Source organism: Ranitomeya imitator, chromosome 4, assembly GCF_032444005.1.
Source record: "Ranitomeya imitator isolate aRanImi1 chromosome 4, aRanImi1.pri, whole genome shotgun sequence".
In the NCBI taxonomy this organism is placed as follows: domain Eukaryota; kingdom Metazoa; phylum Chordata; class Amphibia; order Anura; family Dendrobatidae; genus Ranitomeya; species Ranitomeya imitator.
This window is the reverse complement of record NC_091285.1, coordinates 45,351,128-45,369,323: the sequence shown is the minus strand read 5'-3', so window position 1 is coordinate 45,369,323 and position 18,196 is coordinate 45,351,128.

Below are 18,196 nucleotides of genomic sequence, written 5' to 3'. Positions count from 1 at the left end.
TGACGCCGGCCTTAGTGTGACACCATTTTCTGAGAAATTTAATGTTTTCATTTTTCTATAGATGGATTTGTGCAAGGGTTTAATTTTTGTGGGACGAGACACCGTTTTTATTTTGAGATGCTTGATAAATTTTCATCAATTCTTACAACCTTTATTTCCGTTGTTCAAAACGATTTACAATATTAAATTTTTTTCCTGTTTACAGTGTTTACCGATTGGGATAATTATTCTTAATCTTTGATTGGACTTTTATGGACACAATAATAAATATGTATATTTTAAAAATATATATATACCGGTATATTAGTCTTATTTTTAATAGGGGAAATGCAGAGATATTCAAACTTTTATTTTTTAAATTTTTAAATATTTCTTTAAACTTTTTCTTTACTTTTCAATGTATTTATTAGTCCCCTTAGGGGACTTAAACCTACGATCATTTGATTGATCTGCTTGTATGGCAGGACCACAATATTGCTGTGTATAGTAAAAATCACGGTCTTCTTTGAAGCCCAGATATAGGCTACGTTTCATGGGAGCTCTGTGATGACAGGCATGAAGGTCTTCAACTGCAGTCATAACAACTCATCATCGTGATCACTTGTGATCATGTCACGGGTACACTGATGGGTGCAAAGAATGATGGGTCCCCATAAAAGGGAACTTTTAATGTCACCGTCAGAGTTTGACAGAAGCATATAACAGATCAACGTTCGTGGTCTCGGCACTACCGGTTGCTGCTAGATGTGGGTCCTAGCTTCGGGGTATGGAGCAGGCGCATCCCATGAGTCCGCTCTATGAACCATCTAGCGACTTTTGCTGCACCTTTAAGGCGGCTGTTAGTAAGGGGTTAAATATGCAGATTTTTTTTCCACATAGGAGATAAGCAATACAATATATTGTGTAGTTTAGTCTTAAAAAAATTTAAACACCTTGAAAAAAAGATGCTACCTCTTCTTTGTTTTCTCGAATATTGATAAAAAATAAAATAAATCTGAGCGCAAAAATGACAAAAATTAGACCACATGTGTCACAAGAAAAAGAGGCAAAATATTGTATAGCCAAATGGGAAAAAGAGTTAGAGTTATTAAAATTCCTGTATAAAAAATTAAAAAAACATAATGTGCCTGTGTCATGAATTGGGGAAAGTAGCCTTGTCTTGAACCTTTTAAAAAACTTAGAGTTTAGAAGAATAGTTATTGGATGAACGAGCATCTGAGGGTATTTGGAGATTTTTAATAAAATAATGAATATATATGGTTGGGTGGTGGAGCAATTGTTATTTTATATAATATCTTTACAATGATTATTGTGTCTTTGTGCTCAGGAAAACTGAGAGTTCGGAGCTTTCACGGCTTATAGCTATTTCTTTTTTATGTAGGAATGAAATATACTGTATTATACATTTCCCTGTAATTTATCTAGTATTTCTACTTAAAAGCATGAAAATATCTTTATAAGTAAAGGCCAATCGATATTTAGCTGACACAGAAGTTACCAACAAAGTAAAGGAGATGAAAGAAGACGTGTAACTCATGGCAGAAAATAGTGCAATTTTCTTTTTTCCCTACCTTAGGATTTTTGATGTCTTGTATATGTGACAATTAACTCTGTGACAACTAACTATACATAGATTGTAGTTAGACAAGAAGGATATATTTGCATCTCATTACCCAGAATGCTCTTGATTCAACTTTGATCAGAGTTGCTGTTCATTACAGTGTTATGGTCCTCATCATATTTGTATGTATTTTACATGTTTCCCTACCATGTGAGTTTTTCAGTTTTCAACCATTTGGGTTTTGATCACGTAGTTTTGCTATTTAAGCAAAAAGGCCATATCTTATTTGATTCAGCTGGAACAATCTTGTGTTTAGGACAAATCAGTAGTTAAAAGCAATGATGATCTTTTGCCGAAGCCAAAAAAAGAAGCAATATAATTAGTAGTGGGGAATGGCTAATGGCACAACCATGAGAATACTCATAAATGTGGCCCCTAAGGAGTCCGGTTGCCATAATGGCATTGCCTCCCTCACAGAGGGTGATGCAATGCCTGGAAGCAAGAAGGGATTCCCTTAGCAGGTACGCTGGCATACAACACCTTTCCTGGCTCCAGACCAGAAGGGGGAGCTCTAAACCTGGTTTCAGGGTAGCTTCCCTATAAGTTCTGGCCTGGAGGCGGGGTTAGGGAGTTCAGTGTGAGACAGTGAAGGGAGACGAAGCACGTGAGGAGAGCCTGTGAGTGGAGCTGCGACTGAGCTCATCTAGGGATTGAGCGCAACAGAGCGGACATCGGAGTCCGTGGTTGTGCGGGAACTACAGGCCCCACAGCCAAATCCGGAGGACAGAGAATGCAGGTCTCCTGGCCACAAATGACACAGAAGGCACAGCCGCATATCAGAGCCAGGAGTCACCACGAGGGAGTGACACCTGGAAAAGGCTCAAGCCACCTGCCATGCAGGTAGCGTTTCACTAAGTGGACAGACTGAGAGAGGGACTTGAGGAGAAATACAAGCATCAGGAACCAAGAGAGCAGTGCAGTAGGGAGGTTTCCAATCCCACCTGGCTGGGGAAATTCTGAACTGCTTCCAGGCTGCCTAGATCTCTAATACCACCTGTTACCTGTGCTCTGGACTGCACCTACAATTAAAGGTTAAGCAACTACAGTGCCTGTGTACTCCAATTATTCTTGCACCCCAATGTCCACAACCCCTCATAGACTGTTCTGGTAGCCCTGGGGCCCCGCTCCACCTGTGGGGAGTCAAACCTTCTCAGCTGCAACACCACTGGCCTCAGCGGTCCCCTTATGCAGCGTCGGCCATCTCTAGCCGAACACAACAGGTGGCATCATGAATAATTCCTCACAAAAATTTCCATTATTATGGAAATTTCCATTTCCATTATTCATTACTATGCTGCTTTTATTGCGAGCCCAGGGCCATGGACTGGGTCACTGCTGCCGTGACCACCCTTTTAAGAGCGGTCCGACCTGGTTTTGAGTACCTCACGGTCCTAACACGGGTGTAGTATTTCTGGCATCATGAACAGGATGGACCGACCCAGCAAACTGTGTCCAATGAGTCATAGACTGCATTGACCTGTTTGATCGCTGCCATTGTTGCGCCAAGTGGCATGCGAGAAGCAGAGGAGAAGTGTCTTCATGGGCGGAGCTAAGGAAAGAACGCGAAGAGGAGATGCGCTCCGTGCTCTGCCATCAGTGGGCGGAAAAAGCAGGAGGCCTCAGACTTGAAAACCGGAAGGAGCACTATCCAGACTGCCGGTGGAGCAGCCGCTTACTCCGGTAATGAAATGCAGGGCCTGATTGAGGTTAACTAGAGGGGGAAGAGAAAATGTCCAATCCGGGTGGAGATTCTGTGGTAGCCGCAGCCACAGCTTCCATAATGCCGTTGTCAATGCCGTACATACCGGGGGCAGCCTGGTTACTGCAGTACTCAGGGGAGTCACACACCCTGAGCGATTTTAAGGAGAGTCTCTGCAGTTTGTTTGAAGTGTACCCCCATCTGAGAATCAAAAAGTTAGCATCCTCATTGGCCAGTTAACTGGTGCAGCTAAGAGGGAAGTAAAGTCCTGAATCCTAAATATAATTCCAAATGGTCCTCTTGAAACGTAATTTTTTCTCCAAGCAAGAAAAGCCTTTTTATTTGATGTCTTATTACTTTGCCAGAATACTTTCAATCTACACTTTATTTTATGTTTTTGCACTTGGTATGTTAATTGTTGTGGTGCAACTATGTTAAGGTGATTTTCATTTCCCTTCATTTTCCTTCTCTCCTCTTGCTCAATAACCCCTTTCCTCTTTTCCTTTGTTTGGTTACCTTCCTTTCCCTTCATTGCTTTCCTAATCCATTATCCCCTATACTGTAAAAATCCCCAAATAAAAAGATGTTTGAAGATAAAAGAATGGATTTCAATACAAATTTCTTAAAAAAAGAGCTGTCTTCCATTTTGCTGAATTCTAAGAGCTAGAAAAAGTTTAAAAACAGCAAACTATTAGGCTAAGTGCACACGCGGAAATTTCCACTGCAATTCCGCAACTCCTGCTGCTGGGTATATCACATGCGGAATTGGCATGCGTATTCCCGCTAAACACTAGCGTTTTCTAGCATTTTTAGCTTGCAGAATGCTAGCATTTTCCAAGCGATCTGTAGCATTGCTTGGTAAACTGATTGACAGGTGGGTCACACTTGTCAAACATAGTGTTTGACAAGTGTGACCAACTTTTTACTATTGATGCTGCCTATGCAGCATCAATAGTAAAAAAAAATAGAATGTTAAAAATAATACAAAAAATAAGAAATCATGATATTCTCACCTTCTGGCATCCCCGGCAGTCTTCCCGCTCCTCGCGATGCTTCGGTCCCAATAATGCATTGCGGCAATGACCACAGATGATGTAGCAGTCTCGCGAGATGCATTATTGGGAACGGAAGTATCGCGAGGAGCGGGAATGCTGCGAGGGACGCCGGAAGGTGAGAATATCATGATTTTTTATTTTAATTCTTTTTTTTAACAATTATATGGTTCCCAGGGCCTGGAGGAGAGTCTCCTCTCCTCCACCTTGGGTACCAACCACACATGATCTGCTTACTTCCCGCATGGTGGACATAGCCACATGTTGGAAGTAAGCGGATCAATGCATTCCTATGTGTGCCTAATCCCCGCGATTCCGCACAAAGAATGAACATGCTGCGTTTTTTCCAGAATGTGATTCCGCCGCAGGAAAAAATGCAACATGTGCACAAAAATTGTGCATTGCATTCTAATAATAGGATGCTTATTGCATGCGGGGTTTTTTCGCTTTTTTTTTTTGCTTTTTTATAGTGAAAGACCACGAAAAAAAACGCGAAAAATAATGAACGTGTGCACACAGCCTTATACTCATCTTTCTAGGTGTTCTACTACTGCTGCATGCTGAAGGGGGTTTTATAATTCCATGCCATAAAGAATAAAAATGATTGGTATAAAATTATATATCCATATTTTTTACAGATATGATAGATATGAGATAGATGATAGATAGATATGAGATAGATTAAACATGTTAAGACTTTTTTTAAATATCAGAGAAATTGATTTAAAAAATGTTTCTTTAATAACCACCAATTTGTAGCAAAAACCTAAGTCAAAAACCCTTTCTATACTCTGAACTCATCACTAGTGTTGTGCCACCCCCTAGTGTTCGAGTTCGGTTCAGTTCGTCAAAATGGGGCGTGTTCGACGAATGTTCATCGAACGTTCGACGAACAACGTCGAACCCCATTGAAACCAATGGCAGGTAAACACAAACACATACAAACACATAGAAAACACATAGAAAACACCTTAAAAGGTGTCCAAAAACTGACAAACTGCTCAAAAGACACAACAAACACATGGAAAAGTCACAACTACATATAGTCATGTGCAATGAAAAGAGGTGGAGGAGTAAAAGGAGGAGGAGACACAGATATAGGCATGTCATGCCCTTCTAAAATCAAGAAAGGCTGGAGTAAAAATCTAAAATCACTATACCAACACCCAGACGTCGTAGCAAAAAAATTTAAAAAATAAACATCTTTAGGTAAAATGGCGGCGGGTCCATTCAGAACACTTTCCTTAGACAACATAGTGATACTCCCGTTGGGAGTTGTGCCAAAAAAGGAACTCAATACATTCAGACTAATCCACTATTTGTCATATCTAAGGGGCAGGTCAGTAAACAACAACATCGATGCAGAACCTCCTTTGACGAGGCAATCATGCGGGTCAAGAAGTTAAGAAGTTGGGAAGGGGCACCCTAATGGCCAAAACAGACATTGAGGGGGCGTTCCGGTTACTACCTGTGCCTCCGAATAGTGTCCTCCCATTGGGTTGCTTCTGTGAAGGAGCATACTACATAGATCGCTGTTTGCACATGGGGTGCTCCATATCCTGCTCACTATTTGAGGCGTTTAGCTGCTTCATCGAATGGGTCGTCATGGACGTTTCTAAGTGGGCACATATTATCCATTACCTCGACAACTTTTTATGCCTGGGCCCAAAAGATTCACTACAGTGTGAATACACGTGGTAGTCCACCTGTGAGAAGGAGAGAGCTGGAGGGAGAGTGGACACCCCAGAGCCGAGGGGTTAGATTGAGAAAGAAAGAAGGCGGTGTAGCTGGCTTCAAGGGTGGTGTACTCTGCTAAGTAGCAGAAATTGCTACTAGGCCCAAAAGGATTTCCGGGGCTAGATGCAGTAAAAAATTAGTCATTAAATAAACAGGTGGTGTAGTTTGCTTCATGGGTTGGGTACTCTGCTGAGTAGCACAAAATGCTACTGGGCCCAAAAGGATTTCCGGGGCTAGATGCAGAAAAAATTAGTCATTAAATAAACAGGTGGTGTAGCTTGCTTCATGGGTGGGGTACTCTGCTGAGTAGCACAAAATTCTACTAGGCCCAAAAGGATTTCCTGGGCTACATGCCGTTAAAAAATAGTACTTAGGTAAACAGGCGGTGTAGCTTGCTTCATGGGTGGGGTACTCTGCTGAGTAGCACAAAATGCTACTAGGCCCAAAAGGATTTCCTGGGCTATGTGCAGTTAAAAATTAGTCATAGATAAACAGGCGGTGTAGCTTGCTTCATGGGTGGTGTACTGTTATGAAAGGTAATTCAGTACCACAATGGACGTAGAGGTCAGCGCACATACAGTGACCTGGCAATAACCCAAAAAACAAGAACGAGCTCTGAGATGTGGGAACTCTGTTGACCGCAATCCCTAATCCTCTCCAACCACACTAAAGGCAGCCGTGGATTGCGCCTAACGCTCCCTATGCAACTCGGCACGGCCTGAGAAACTAGCTAGCCTGAAGATAGAAAATAAGCCTACCTTGCCTCAGAGAAATACCCCAAAGAAAAAGGCAGCCCCCACATATAATGACTGTGAGTTAAGATGAAAAGACAAACGTAGAGATGAAATAGATTAAGCAAAGTGACGCCCAACTTTCTGAACAGAGCGAGGATAGGAAAGGTAACTTTGTGGTCAACACAAAACCCTACAAAACCCACGCAAAGGGGGCAAAAAGACCCTCCGTACCGAACTAACGGCACGGAGGTACACCCTCTGCGTCCCAGAGCTTCCAGCAAGCAGAAAAAAACAAATTGACAAGCTGGACAGAAAAAAACAGCAAACAAATAGCAAAGAGGAACTTAGCTATGCAGAGCAGCAGGCCACAGGAACGATCCAGGAGGAAACAGGTCCAATACTAGAACATTGACTGGAGGCCAGGATCAAAGCACCAGGTGGAGTTAAATAGAGCAGCACCTAACGACTTCACCACATCACCACAGGAAGGAAACTCAGAAGCCGCAGTACCACTTTCCTCCACCAACGGAAGCTCACAGAGAGAACCAGCCGAAGTACCACTTGTGACCACAGGAGGGAGCTCTGCCACAGAATTCACAACAGTACCCCCCCCCTTGAGGAGGGGTCACCGAACCCTCACCAGAGCTCCCAGAACGACCAGGAGGAGCCATATGAAAGGCACGAACAAGATCGGGAGCATGGACATCAGAGGCAAAGACCCAGGAATTATCTTCCTGAGCATAACCCTTCCACTTAACCAGATACTGGAGTTTCCGCCTTGAAACACGAGAATCCAAAATCTTCTCCACAATATACTCCTACTCCCCCTCCACCAAAACCGGGGCAGGAGGATCAACAGATGGAACCACAGGTGCCACGTATCTCCGCAACAATGACCTATGGAATACGTTATGTATGGAAAAAGAATCTGGAAGGGTCAGACGAAAAGACACAGGATAAAGAACCTCAGAAATCCTATACGGACCAATAAAACGAGGTTTAAACTTAGGAGAGGAAACCTTCATAGGAATATGACGAGAAGATAACCAAACCAAGTCCCCAACCCGAAGTCGGGGACCCACACAGCGTCTGCGATTAGCGAAACGTTGAGCCTTCTCCTGGGACAAAGTCAAATTGTCCACTACATGAGTCCAAATCTGCTGCAACCTGTCCACCACAGTATCCACACCAGGACAGTCCGAAGACTCAACCTGCCCTGAAGAGAAACGAGGATGGAACCCAGAGTTGCAGAAAAACGGTGAAACCAAGGTAGCCGAGCTGGCCCGATTATTAAGGGCGAACTCAGCCAAAGGCAAAAATGACACCCAGTCATCCTGATCAGCAGAAACAAAGCATCTCAGATATGTTTCCAAGGTCTGATTGGTTCGTTCGGTCTGGCCATTAGTCTGAGGATGGAAAGCCGAGGAAAAAGACAAGTCAATGCCCATCCTACCACAAAAGGCTCGCCAAAACCTCAAAACAAACTGGGAACCTCTGTCAGAAACGATATTCTCTGGAATGCCATGTAAACGAACCACATGCTGGAAAAACAATGGCACCAAATCAGAGGAGGAAGGAAATTTAGACAAGGGTACCAAATGGACCATCTTAGAGAAGCGATCACAGACCACCCAAATGACTGACATCTTTTGAGAGACGGGAAGATCTGAAATAAAATCCATAGAAATATGTGTCCAAGGCCTCTTCGGGACCGGCAAGGGCAAAAGCAACCCACTGGCACGAGAACAGCAGGGCTTAGCCCGAGCACAAATCCCACAGGACTGCCCTAAAGTACGCACATCTCGCGACAGAGATGGCCACCAAAAGGATCTAGCCACTAACTCTCTGGTACCAAAGATTCCAGGATGACCAGCCAACACCGAACAATGAACCTCAGAGACAACTTTATTCGTCCACCTATCAGGGTCAAACAGTTTCTCCGCTGGGCAACGATCAGGTTTATCAGCCTGAAATTTTTGCAGCACCCGCCGCAAATCAGGGGAGATGGCAGACACAATTACTCCCTCTTTGAGGATGCCCGTCGGCTCAGATACACCCGGAGAGTCGGGCACAAAACTCCTAGACAGAGCATCCGCCTTCACATTTTTAGAGCCTGGAAGTTATGAAATCACAAAGTCAAAACGGGCAAAAAACAACGACCAACGAGCTTGTCTAGGATTCAACCGCTTGGCGGACTCGAGATAAGTCAAGTTCTTATGATCAGTCAAGACCACCACGCGATGCTTAGTTCCTTCAAGCCAATGACGCCACTCCTAGAATGCCCACTTCATGGCCAGCAACTCTTGATCGCCCACATCATAATTTCGCTCAGCAGGCGAAAACTTCCTGGAAAAGAAAGCACATGGTTTCATCACCGAGCAATCAGAACTTCTCTGCGACAAAACAGCCCCTGCTCCAATCTCAGAAGCATCAACCTCGACCTGGAACGGAAGCGAAACATCTGGTTGACACAACACAGGGGCAGAAGAAAAACGACGCTTCAACTCTTGAAAAGCTTCCACCGCAGCAGAAGACCAATTGACCAAATCAGCACCTTTCTTGGTCAAATCGGTCAATGGTTTAGCAATACTAGAAAAATTGCAGATGAAGCGATGATAAAAATTAGCAAAGCCCAGGAACTTTTGCAGACTTTTCAGAGATGTCGGCTGAGTCCAATTATGGATGGCTTGGACCTTAACAGGGTCCATCTCGATAGTAGAAGGGGAAAAGATGAACCCCAAAAATGAAACCTTCTGAACACCAAAGAGACACTTTGATGCCTTCACAAACAAAGAATTAGCACGCAGGACCTGAAACACAGTTCTGACCTGCTTCACATGAGACTCCCAATCATCCGAGAAGATCAAAATGTCATCCAAGTACACAATCAGGAATTTATCCAGGTACTCTCGGAAGATGTCATGCATAAAGGACTGAAACACTGATGGAGCATTGGCAAGTCCGAATGGCATTACTAGATACTCAAAATGGCCCTCGGGCGTATTAAATGCAGTTTTCCACTCATCGCCTCACTTAATACGCACAAGATTATACGCACCACGAAGATCTATCTTGGTGAACCAACTAGCCCCCTTAATCCGAGCAAACAAATCAGATAACAATGGCAAGGGGTACTGAAATTTAACCGTGATCTTATTTAGAAGGCGGTAATCTATACAAGGTCTCAGTGAACCATCCTTCTTGGCTACAAAAAAGAACCCTGCTCCTAATGGCGACGATGACGGGCGAATATGCCCCTTCTCCAAAGACTCCTTCACATAACTCCGCATAGCGGCGTGCTCAGGCACAGATAAATTAAACAGTCAACCTTTTGGGAATTTACTACCAGGAATCAAATCGACAGCACAATCACAATCCCTATGCGGATGTAGGGTATCGGACTTGGGCTCATCAAATAAATCCCGGTAATCAGACAAGAACTCTGGGACCTCAGAAGGGGTGGATGACAAAATAGTCAGAAATGGGACATCACCATGTACCCCCTGACAACCCCAGCTGGACACAGACATGGATTTCCAATCTAATACTGGATTATGGACTTGTAGCCATGGCAACCCCAACACGACCACATCATGCAGATTATGCAACACCAGAAAGCGAATAACCTCCTGATGTGCAGGAGCCATGCACATGGTCAGCTGGGTCCAGTACTGAGGCTTATTCTTGGTCAAAGGCGTAGCATCAATTCCTCTCAATGGAATAGGACACTGCAAGGGCTCCAAGAAAAACCCACAACGCCTAGCATACTCCAAGTCCATCAAATTCAGAGCAGCGCCTGACTCCACAAATGCCATGACAGAATACGATGACAATGAGCAGATCAAGGTAACAGACAGAAGGAATTTTGACTGTACCGTACCAATGGTGGCAGAACTAGCGAACCGCTTAGTGCGCTTAGGACAATCAGAGATAGCATGAGTGGAATCAATACAGTAGAAACACAGCCCATTCAGACGTCTGTGTTCTTGCCGTTCAACTCTGGTCAAAGTCCTATCGCACTGCATAGGCTCAGGTTTAAGCTCAGGTAATACCGCCAAATGGTGCACAGATTTACGCTCGCGCAAGCGTCGACCGATCTGAATGGCCAAAGACATAGACTCATTCAGACCAGCAGGCATAGGAAATCCCATCATGACATCCTTAAGGGCTTCAGAGAGACCTTTTCTGAAAATAGCTGCGAGCGCACCTTCATTCCACTGAGTGAGTACGGACCACTTTCTAAATTTCTGACAATATACCTCTATTTCATCCTGACCCTGACACAGAGCCAGCAAATTCTTCTCTGCCTGATCCACAGAATTAGGCTCATCGTACAACAATCCGAGCGCCAGGAAAAATGCATCGATATTACTTAATGCAGGATCTCCTGACGCAAGAGAAAATGCCCAGTCCTGAGGGTCGCCACGCAAAAAAGAAATAACGATCCTAACTTGTTGAACTTTGTCACCAGAGGAGCGAGGTTTCAAAGCCAGAAATAGTTTACAATTATTTTTGAAACTCAGAAATTTAGTTCTATCTCCAAAAAACAAATCAGGAATAGGAATTCTCGGTTCTAACATAGAATTCTGAACCACAAAGTCTTGAATACTTTGTACTCTTGCCGTGAGCTGATCCACACATGAAGACAGACCTTTAATGTCCATTGCTACACCTGTGTCCTGAACCACCCAAATGTCTAGGGGAAAAAAAAGGCAAAACACAGTGCAAAGAAAAAAAAATGGTCTCAGAACTTCTTTTTTCCCTCTATTGGGAATCATTAGTACTTTTGGCCTCCAGTACTGTTATGAAAGGTAATTCAGTACCACAATGGACATAGAGGTCAGCGCACATACAGTGACCTGGCAATAACCCAAAAAACAAGAACGAGCTCTGAGACATGGGAACTCTGTTGACCGCAATCCCTAATCCTCTCCAACCACACTAAAGGCAGCCGTGGATTGCGCCTAACGCTCCCTATGCAACTCGGCACGGCCTGAGAAACTAGCTAGCCTGAAGATAGAAAATAAGCCTACCTTGCCTCAGAGAAATACCCCAAAGAAAAAGGCAGCCCCCACATATAATGACTGTGAGTTAAGATGAAAAGACAAACGTAGAGATGAAATAGATTAAGCAAAGTGAGGCCCAACTTTCTGAACAGAGCGAGGATAGGAAAGGTAACTTTGTGGTCAACACAAAACCCTACAAAACCCACGCAAAGGGGGCAAAAAGACCCTCCGTACCGAACTAACGGCACGGAGGTACACCCTCTGCGTCCCAGAGCTTCCAGCAAGCAGAAAAAAACAAATTGACAAGCTGGACAGAAAAAAACAGCAAACAAATAGCAAAGAGGAACTTAGCTATGCAGAGCAGCAGGCCACAGGAACGATCCAGGAGGAAACAGGTCCAATACTAGAACATTGACTGGAGGCCAGGATCAAAGCACCAGGTGGAGTTAAATAGAGCAGCACCTAACAACTTCACCACATCACCTGAGGAAGGAAACTCAGAAGCCGCAGTACCACTTTCCTCCACCAACAGAAGCTCACAGAGAGAACCAGCCGAAGTACCACTTGTGACCACAGGAGGGAGCTCTGCCACAGAATTCACAACAGTGTACTCTGCTGAGTAGCACAAAATGCTACTAGGCCCAAAAGGATTTCCTGGGCTAGATGCAGGTAAAAATTAATAATTAGATAAACAGGCATTGTAGCTTGCTTCATGGGTTGGGTACCCTGCTGAGTAGCACAAAATTCTACTAGGCCCAAAAGGATTTCCTGGGCTAGATGCAGGTAAAAAGTAGAACTTAGATAAACAGGCAGTGTAGCTGGCTTCATGGGTGGTGTACTCTGCTGAGTAGCACAAAATGCTACTAGGCCCAAAAGGATTTCCTGGGCTAGATTGTTGTGAATTCTGTGGCTGAATTCACTCCTGTGGACACAAGTGGTACTGCAGCTTCTGAGCTTCCTCCCTCAGGTGTTCTGGTGAGCTCGTTAACTGCTTCATTACTTAACTCCGCCTGATGCTGCTATCCTTGCTCCTTGTCAATGTTTCAGTGTTGGATCTGAGCTTCTCCTGATTGTTCCTGTGACCTGCTGCTCTGTATAGCTAAGTGCTTTTTGCTTTTTTGTTTTTTTTTTTCTGTCCAGCTTGTCTTTTGTTTTGCTGGAAGCTCTGAGACGCAAAGGGTGTACCGCCGTGCCGTTAGTTCGGCACGGTGGGTTTTTTTGCCCCCTTTGCGTGGTTTTGCTTTAGGGTTTTTGTAGACTGCAAAGTTCGCTTTACTGTCCTCGCTCTGTCCTAGAATATCGGGCCCCACTTTGCTGAATCTATTTCATCCCTACGTTTTGTCTTTTCATCTTACTCACAGTCATTATATGTGGGGGGCTGCCTTTTCCTTTGGGGAATTTCTCTGGGCAAGTCAGGCCTATTTTTCTATCTTCAGGCTAGCTAGTTTCTTAGGCTGTGCCGAGTTGCCTAGGTAGTTGTTAGGCGCAATCCACAGCCGCTTTTAGTTGTGTTTAGGATAGGATCAGGTGTGCAGTCTACAGAGTTTCCACGTCTCAGAGCTCGTTCTTGTATTTTTGGGTATTTGTCAGATCACTGTGTGCGCTCTGATCGCTAAGCACACTGTGTTTCTGGATTGCCTTCATAACACCTGTCATTAGCACACATAACAGTACAAGGAGCCAAAACTAATGATTCTCAATAGAGGGAAAGAAAAAGTTCTGACTAGGGTTGAGCGAAACGGGTCGAACATTTTCAAAAGTCGCCGACTTTTGGCGAAGTCGAGTTTCATGAAACCCGATCCGACCCCTGTGCGTGGTCGGCCATGCGGTACGCGACTTTCGCGCAAAAGTCGCGTTTCAATGACGCGAAAAGCACCATTTCTCAGCCAATGAAGGTAAACGCAGAGTGTGGGCAGCGTGATGACATAGGTCCTGGTCCCCACCATCTTAGAGAAGGGCATTGCAGTGATTGGCTTGCTGTCTGCGGCGTCACAGGGGCTATAAAGGGGAGTTCCCGCCGACCGCCATGTTACTGCTGCTGATCTGAGCTTAGGGAGAGGTTGCTGCCGCTTCGTCAGAAGCAGGGATAGCGTTAGGCAGGGTCCATTAACCACAAAACCGCTTGTGCTGTAGCGATTTCCACTGCCCAACACCACCTTCGGTGTGCAGGGACAGTGGAAGCTCCTTTTTTTTTTTTTTCCTCAGCGCTGTAGCTCATTGGGCTGCCCTAGAAGGCTCCCTGATAGCTGCATTGCTGTGTGTACGCCGCTGTGCAAACCAACTGCTTTTTTCAAAGCACAAATCCTCTTGTTCCTTCCTTTCTGCACAGCTATCTTGTTTGTTTGTCCACACTTTTTATTTAATTTGTGCATCAGTCCACTCCTTATTGCTGCCTGCCATACCTGGCTGAGATTACTGCAGGGAGATAGTAATTGAAGGACAGTTCCTTTTTTTTTTTTTTTTTTTGTGGGAGATTAAGATTGACATTTCTGCTAGAGTGCCATCTCTGTCTGTGTCATCTCTCACTCAGTGGGCCATAGAAAGCCTATTTATTTTTTTGCTTGATTTGGGTTCCAAAATCTACCAGAAAAAATCACAACATCAATCAGTGGGAGAAAAATATTGGCCTCAGGGCTTGTGTGCCACTCCTTACTCCTGTGTGTGCCATCTCTCACTCAGTGGGCCATAGAAAGCCTATTAATTTTTTTGCTTGATTTGGGTTCTAAATTCTACCTGAAAAAATCAATAAATCAATCAGTGGGAGATTAATATTGGCCTTTGGGCTTGTGTGCCAGTCCTAAGCGTGCCATCTCTCTCTCTCTCAGATAGTTTGCCATAGAAAGCCTATTTTTTTATTATTTTATTGGGTTTATAAATTTTCCCTGGAAAAGAAAAAAAAGTGGGAGATTAATATTGGCCTCTGGGCTTGTGTGCCAGTCCTGAGCGTGCCATCTCTCTCACAAATAGTGGGCCATAGAAAGCCTATTTATTTTTTTGGTTGATTTGGGTTCATAATTCTACCTGAAAAAATCAATCAATCAATCAGTGGGAGATTAATATTGGGCTTTGGGCTTGTGTGCCAGTCCTAAGCGTGCCATCTCTCTCTCTCAGATAGTGGGCCATAGAAAGCCTATTTATTATTATTTTTTTTATTGGGTTTATAAATTTTCCCTGGAAAAAAAAAAAATGGGAGATTAATATTGGCCTCTGGGCTTGTGTGCCAGTCCTGAGCGTGCCATCTCTCTCACAAATAGTGGGCCATAGAAAGCCTATTAATTTTTTTGCTTGATTTGGGTTCCAAAATCTACCAAAAAAAATCACTAAATCAATCAGTGGGAGATTAATATTGGCCTCTGGGCTTGTGTGCCACTCCTGACTCCTGTGTGCGTCATCTGTCACTCAGTGGGCCCTAGAAAGCCTATTTTTTGTTTTATTTGTTTTCTAAATTCTCCCTGAAACAATCATTTTATTTTCTTTGGTTTCTAAATTATTCCTGAAAAAAATCATTTTTTTGTATTTTTTTTTCTCTCAAGTCTCCCTGAAAAAACAAAAACAAAAACAAATCTGTGGGAGATTCATATTGCCCCTTCTGCTTGTGTGCCAGTCTTGACTCCTGGGTGTGCCATCTCTCTCTCTCTCCCCAATTGTGGGCCATAGAAAGCCTATTAATTTTTTTGCTTGATTTGGGTTCCAAAATCTACCAAAAAAAATCACTAAATCAATCAGTGGGAGATTAATATTGGCCTCTGGGCTTGTGTGCCACTCCTGACTCCTGTGTGCGTCATCTGTCACTCAGTGGGCCCTAGAAAGCCTATTTTTTGTTTTATTTGTTTTCTAAATTCTCCCTGAAACAATCATTTTATTTTCTTTGGTTTCTAAATTATTCCTGAAAAAAATCTTTTTTTTTGTATTTTTTTTTCTCTCAAGTCTCCCTGAAAAAAAAAAAAAAAAAAAATCTGTGGCAGATTCATATTGCCCCTTCTGCTTGTGTGCCAGTCTTGACTCCTGGGTGTGCCATCTCTCTCTCTCTCCCCAATTGTGGGCCATAGAAAGCCTATTAATTTTTTTGCTTGATTTGGGTTCCAAAATCTACCAAAAAAAATAACTAAATCAATCGGTGGGAGATTAATATTGGCCTCTGGGCTTGTGTGCCACTCCTGACTCCTGTGTGCGACCTCTCTCACTCAGTGGGCCCTACAAAGCCTTTTTTTTTTTTTTTTTCCTAAATTCTCCCTGAAACAATCATTTCATTTTATTTGTTTTATAAATTCTTCTGTAAAAAATAATTTTTTTTAAATTTTTTTTTTTTCTGAAGTCTCCCTTTTAAAAAAAACAAACACAAATCAGTGGGAGATAAATATTTACATTTGCGCTTCAGTGACAGTCCTGCGTGTGTGCCATCTCATTTGTTGCCACCAACAACAGAGTGTGTAACATTGTGCCTGATTTTCGTTGTGGTCTCACCCACCTGTAAAGGGGTAGCTAAATCATACTGAAGTTATAGCTCACCGTGTAAGTTGTGTGACAGCAACAAATACCGTTCGTTTGGTAACGTTTTTAAAACAATGAGGAAGTCTGGTGGAAGAGGTCGTGGCCGGGGGCGTTCATTGTCAGCTGGTAATGAGGGTAGTGGTAGTGGTGGAGCATCAGCTGGTCGTGGGAAAAAAAATATTGCACCTAAGTCTGGAGCTGTGGAGCCAGGTTCGTCGTCTGGCTACACAAGGCCTCGAACGCTCTCTTTTCTGGGAGTAGGAAAACCGCTTTTAAAGCCGGAGCAGCAAGAGCAAGTTTTGGCTTATCTTGCTGACTCAGCCTCTAGCTCTTTTGCCTCCTCATGTGAAACTGGTAAATGTCAAAGCAGCGCGTCGTTAGTGGATGTTCACGGTCAGGGACAAGTCGCTTCCTTGTCCTCTTCAGCAAAAACAACAACAGAGAAGAATGCAGCAGGCGACACAACGGGTTACTCCATGGAGCTCTTTACACATACCGTCCCTGGCTTAGAAAGTGAAGCAGTTAACAGTCCATGCCCATTACAAGCTGAATCTGACATGGAGTGCACTGATGCACAGCCACAGCCAGACTACTATCCTGGTCCTTTGACTCAGACCACAACATTGCCCTCGCAGGGTGCTGATCAAGAATCAGACCCTGATGAGACTATGTTGCCCCATCACGAACGCTATACCACCGACCGACACGGTGACACAGACGAAGTTGCACACGAGCTACAAGAAGAGGTAATAGATGACCCAGTTCTTGACCCCGATTGGCAGCCATTGGGGGAACAGGGTGCAGGCGGCAGCAGTTCTGAAGCGGAGGAGGAGGGGCCGCAGCAGGCATCAACATCGCAACAGGTTCCATCTGCCGGGCCCGTATCTTGCCCAAAACGCGTGGCAAAGCTAAAACCTGTTGGAGGACAGCGTGGCCATCCGGTTAAAGCTCAGTCTGCAATGCCTGAAAAGGTATCCGATGCTAGAAAGAGTGCAGTCTGGCATTTTTTTAAACAACATCCAATTGATCAGCGCAAAGTCATCTGTCAAAAATGTTCAACTACCTTAAGCAGAGGACAGAATCTGAAAAGTCTCAATACAAGTTGCATGCATAGACATTTAACCACCATGCATTTGCAAGCCTGGACTAACTACCAAACGTCCCTTAAGGTTGTAGCACCCTCGGCCAATGAAGCTAGTCAGCAATGCAACATCCCTTCCGGCAGTGTAGGGCCACCATTTTCCGCACCACCTGCAGTATCTGTGCAGGTTTCTTTGCCAGGCCAAAGCCGTCAGGGTCAGGGAATCACCAGTTTCGTAGTAGGAAACACTGCATCTAGGGCACCGGTGGCAACAATACCATCTCCCACCGTCTCTCAGTCTGCCATGTCCACCGGCACCCCCGCTAGTTCCACGATCTCCAGCTCTCCAGTCCAGCTCACCCTACATGAGACTATGGTTAGAAAAAGGAAGTACTTAGCCTCGCATCCGCGTACACAGGGTTTGAACGCCCACATAGCTAGACTAATCTCGTTAGAGATGATGCCCTACCGGTTAGTTGAAAGCGAAGCTTTCAAAGCCCTGATGGACTACGCTGTACCACGCTACGAGCTACCCAGTCGACACTTTTTTTCCAGAAAAGCCATCCCAGCCCTCCACCAGCATGTTAAAGAGCGCATCGTCCATGCACTCAGGCAATCTGTGAGCACAAAGGTGCACCTGACAACAGATGCATGGACCAGTAGGCATGGCCAGGGACGTTACATGTCCATCACGGCACACTGGGTAAATGTGGTGGATGCAGGGTCCACAGGGGACAGCAAGTTTGGGACAGTTCTGCCTAGCCCACGGTCTAGG